Raw genomic sequence first — 5,935 nt, 5'->3', positions numbered from 1 at the left:
TACTGTTTTGTAGGGGACTTTTGTCCCCTACGAAACTTCTTCTAAACACACACATTTTTTTGCAATTTTAAATGTTTCCTATAGACATTCCAGTTTGTTTACTTTAAATACTAGAAAAAATATAATTTTTTTCTGAATTGGAAAACCATTTTTATCGATAAAGATTAGACAGTACTTCACATATGAAGGTTCAACTCATGTTACGCAGTGGACATTTTGATGCGTTTCGTAGTGGACAAAACCGTTTCGTAGTGGACAAAAAGTTTCGTAGTTGACATCAACCCTATTATATGTTAATAAAAACATAATAAAAATTACATGAAACTAACCCTTGTTATTTGTTTTGCACGAATATAATTGAAAAAAGATTAAAAAAAGACTGCATGGTAGTGATAGTGTCCACTACGAAACGTTTTTCTCCCATACTTGTTTCGTAGGGGACCGTTTCGTAAGGGACGTATTCGCATGTTTTATTTTTTCCCCACAAACCCTATATTGCAATAGTAACAAGACTGATTGTATTCATCAAAGCATTTATCAAGCTGTACACTGATATTTTTTTCATAATTTTAAAACCAGATACTGAAGGAGATTTGACCCGTTTCGTAGTGGACATTATCAAAAATACGGTATCACTCTGGTCCATTTGATGTGCTCAATTTTTCTTACCAACAATTTAATTGCCGTTATAAAAGCATCACTTCTTTTGTAAGACCCTAATGTTTATATCTCGTGCAAACAAAAATTACATTGATTTTTTAAAACTATTTATTGGCAAATTTTAATGACTACGTTTCGTAGTGGACATTTTGTGAGGGACACACCTTCTGAAATTAAAAAAACTATATTGAAAGCTGTTTATTAAAATATGTTGGCTCTAAACATACTTTTGAATTATTAAAGAACTTATGTAAAGTAAAAAAAACATTTATTTCTTCATTTTTTTACGATATTTTAGAGTATGAATGTTGAATAGGCGGTCTAGGGACATGCCATTTTGGTTGTTTTGGACCATTCAGGAGTCAATATCTTATCAATCCCTCTAAAAATAAACTGTTTCTTTGCTTTAAAATGTTAAATCTAATTCAATGTACTGACTGCACAAAAAAGTACTTGCAAAGATCAAACACATTTTTTTTAAAGTGGCTGGGACAAGAAAATACGTTTTTATTGAAAAACGCCCATATATGACCTTTCACATTGGAAGGCTAAACTTGCATTGAGCCGTGGTTAGGTCCTAAATAGAAAATAAAGAGATGTGGAGTAAATGTACACGGGACAAAATCGCACACAATGCATAGAAAAAATACAAATTATTAATGAACAGGGCTTTTATTCCTGTTCTTCATCTTTAAAGTAGCTGGAGGGTCTTCAACGAGGAACCAGACCATTCATACCCATTATACAATAGCCACATACATGTAGGTTAGTGCATCGGACTACAAAAACAAAGGTTCCTGGTTCGATCCCCGATTCGGGGAGAAAATTTCCAATTCACTATAAATAAATATGTTTAAACTAACAATAGCCACACACTTGGCTATGTGGATTACAATGTTTTTTTTTATCCTACATATGTCTTTTGATATTGTTCCTACATGTAAATACTCAAAGTCTTACACTGTATCTATATATTTTGCTCCGAGACCAGAATATAATAAAATAAATAAAACAAAACTTGCGCTTTAGATTAAGAAAGGGTTAGAAAGAAACGTTTAGAATGCAAATATATAGTTTGCTTTATTTGTACTAGAGGCTAGTTACAAGGTTACGGTTCTATCTTAATTATCATCTCAGATCAACCTCTCCAAACTTAAAAGATCACGCACCATTATTGTTTAGATTGATAAATACTTTTGCATCTGTCGATAGTTTCTTCGATTAAAATAATATTGATCTGACAACCGCTGTGCATGTATACTTTAACAACCGGGCTAGTTTTCTTGTCAGTGTTAAAAGTAGTTACCTCCCTTGTTTGTGTGATGTCATCAATCTATTTATTTGTACCATCTTTATATAATATTATATTGCACATTTTAAATTTGTGATTTGTTCAATATTTAAATGTAATAATGTATTTTCTATCAAAGATATAAACAAGGTAATTTGAAAGTCTTTGGTTACTTTATCACCGTAGTTCATGCGGTCTTATGTTGAAAGAACACCGAAGTGGTTACATTGGCAATATTTACTATCAATGACTGTAAAACAAGAAAGGAAAAAAAATTACATTATAAATCGAGACATAATTAAAATTAAATACCAAACTCTTCTTTAGTAAAATCACGAAAAACGGAAACACTTTTGATTTTCATTTTGGTTTTAGAGAAATCAAAAACAAAAAATGAAAACACTTTCGTTTTCCGTTTTTGTTTTAGAGAAATCAAAAACGAAAAACGAAAACATTTTTGTTTTTCATTTTGGTTTTCGAGAAATCAAAAACGAAAAATGAAAACACTTTCGTTTTTCATTTTGGTTTTCAAGAAATCAAAAAAACGAAAAATGAAAACACTCTCGTTTTTTGTTTTTCGTTTTTGATGTTTCAAAAAGAAAAACAAATGGACGCAAATATAAACGGACCCTAACCCCCTGTTCCTATCTGGTTTTTTTTCAATTTTTTAGTTAGATATAAGAAGATTTGTAAAAGCAAATTGCTTGTTTCTGAATCCTTAATATTATTTCATTTGTATAATATAGTTTAAAGTTGATATATCTGAATAACTATTGTTTAGACTAAGAAGATGCGGTATGAGTGTCAATGAGACAACTGTACACCCAAGTCTCAATCTACAAAGCAAACCATTATAGGTCAAAGTACGGTCTTCAACACGGAGGTTTGGCTCACACTGAACAGCAGGCTATAAAGGGCTCCGAAAATTACTAGTGTTAAATCATTCAAACGGGAAAACCAACGGTCTAATCTAAATAAAAACTGAAAAACGAGAAACACCCATGAACCACACCAACAAACGACCTACTAAACACCAGATTCCGCAAACAAATGCAGCGGAATGAAAAGTTTTAATTGGTACCAACTGTATCCTTATTTGAAAGCCTTTGGGTTTTGAATTTCTCGAAACCTTTCAAGATTAATACTCATGTATCTCCTCTACAAATTTTATTTAGTCATTCCCCGTGACATTTATCAATATTTTTTCTCTAAATGCACTGAATTGGCCAACCCAATCAGTTTTTATCTGTTTTGTTCTAATTTCGTGATGTAAAGATTGATTTTTGAAAATCTTTAGGATTCACCTAGGTGAAATAATTTGGTACGTTAAGTTAGAAGAGCATTGATTAAGAAAAAAATAAGCTAAAATAATGATTAGTTATGAAATCCCTTTTTGAGATGTTTAATAAAAAAAAAAGGCTGGAAAGGCAGACTCGACTTAATATATTTGTATTGGTATTATTTGGGTCTCAAATCGAAAGAAAAGAAATCTAGATCACCTAAAATATTTGTAAATGACCTTTCATGAGCCATTGAAATCTTATATGAAAGGCAAAATGGGTGTTATGGGGCAAAATATTTTACCATGAAACGTTGGAAAAACCCCAAGGAGTCAAAATATCTGACAAAAATTCTAAAACCTCACATAAGTACATCCTTAAAAAAGTATACTATGGAGCGCATTAATCATATTTTTTAATGAAATATAAAGGACTAGTATAAAAGTTCGGTCAAATTGTACTTTCACCAAAACCGTTAGTTGGTATAAGTAACGATGACATCTAAGGCACTATATTTTTTCAGAGAAGGGTTATTTTTATATTTTTTATAAATTGAAGTTGGTGATTTGGCGGTCTGAAACCTATAACCAATCCGTAGTCAGGTTCTACTATACAGTGATACTGAAATTTACACAGAATAGGGAAGGGTCCTGTTTGAAAACTAAAATGGGAAAATTCAATTTTATGATCGAGCTGTTAAATTGCATTATCTTGACAGAATTTTCTTCCTTTTGTAATATTTGTTTTGAATGGCCGTTAAGCCTCGGTCACACCTTAACGGATAGCTCGAATGAAAGCCTTAAGCCTTGATCACACCTTAAGTTAACGGATAGTTCGAACGGATGACTAACGGATAACTTTTTTTTTTAATCCGTTCATGTCCGTTAGACGTTTTGTACGGTACTCGTCCGTTTCGTTTTCGTTTTGTATCCGTTACTTGTCTGTTATTTATCCGTTGGAGGTCTGGTAGACAAATTCACCAACGAACGTCTAACGTCTTCACTACCAAGCATCTCTTATTTAGGTCAGACACTGCCCTTTGGCGGCATTTTGAAGAACAAACCAAAACCAGTTACACAGAAACTTTTTTAATATTTATGCGATTTACATGTATTAATATTGTCGCCTTTAATTTTTCCGTATATCTTGTTCATCCGTTTTATCCGGTACGCTTCCGTTAGGTGTCCGTTTTAGCGGTACTCGTCCGTTGGGTGTACGTTCGACATCCGTTCTGTCCGTTACGTTTCCGTTTCTCTTAAGCCTCGGTCACACCTTACCGGATAGCTCGAACGGACGCCTAACGGATAAAAAAAAAGTTATCCTTTGACAAAATTTTTATCCGTTGGGAGTCCGTTGGTTTACTAACGGACATGTAACGAATGCCTAACGGACACACAACGGACATTGAACGTACGTGAAACGGATACGTACCGGACAGAACGGACGTCGAACGTACATCCAACGGACGAGTACCGGATAAAACGGACACCTAACGGAACTGTAACGGATAAAACGGATGAACAAAATAATCTGAAAATTAAAGGCAATAAACCATCTAAAAATTTAAGGCAATAAACCATCTGAAAATTAAAAGCAATAAACCATCTGAAAATTAAAGGCAATAAACCACATACACGTGACCTTAAAATAATTGTATCTAGTACATGTATATATGTTACAATATTTGCTTCTGGGAAAGTGTGGTCAGTAGGACAGGTATCAAGGTCACACGTACCAAACAAATAGAACAATTTATCCGATTCTTTTTTACGTTTTTACACACGAGGGTCACTTTAGTTAACAGGTTTAGTTGATTTTATTTTGTATTGCGTCTTGTTTAGCATGATATGTGTGCAAATATAGAGCTACTCTGATTAAAAAAATCAAGGTAGAAGCAGTGTGGTAATTCAGTCTTATAGAGTTTAAGTTGATTTTCTGAATTTGTTTATATTACAATGTATGTACCTCTGGTATGAAAACGGATAATGTGTTATACGGAACTCTTCATCCGTACTGCATGCTACGATATTTTGCTCCAGAAGCAAGGTGTCTAAGTGTAATTGCTAACTTGAGTCCTGGTTCCAGTGGATTTCTGTAAAAGGTATTCTGCTTGGCTATGCGAGGTCCAACTTGCAATATCTCGTCGAACATCTCTGTGGGCATTCGACGGAAGTGTACAAAGGACTGCCGATCCTCTCGCCTAAGTTCGGTCATGAGTTGGTCATATAGACCAAAACTGCATCGTCTTTCAGGACTAAGCCATGGTTGTGTCCACCATCTCCTTTGTCTTCTCCTTCTTCTCCTTTCGACAGCTATAAGGTTTATATTTGCTACATTTAAGTTGAGTCTGGCCTGAATAAGAACTGTTTGGTAGCGAAGACGTGCTCTTACTCCAAGATCCATCACGAATAATAAATATTCATGACACTCAAGAAAATCTGACATACCAATTATTGGCATTTCTAACGCGAAATTTCAATTGGCATTTGTCCGTTTTACATCCGGTAGACATCCGTTTTATCCGTTATCCTTCCGTTAATGTCCGTTTCACATCCGTTTTATCCGTTAGGCCTCCGGTAGACGTCCGTTGGTGAATTGGTCTACCGGATCTCCAACGGATGCATAACGGACACGTAACGGATACAAAACGGACGAGTTCCGTACAAAACGGACGCCTAACGGACGCCCAACGGACGTTCAACGG

This window comes from Mytilus galloprovincialis, chromosome 7 (assembly GCF_965363235.1).
Source record: "Mytilus galloprovincialis chromosome 7, xbMytGall1.hap1.1, whole genome shotgun sequence".
Classification (NCBI taxonomy): Eukaryota; Metazoa; Mollusca; class Bivalvia; order Mytilida; family Mytilidae; genus Mytilus; species Mytilus galloprovincialis.
Note: the sequence above shows the minus strand (reverse complement) of the source record.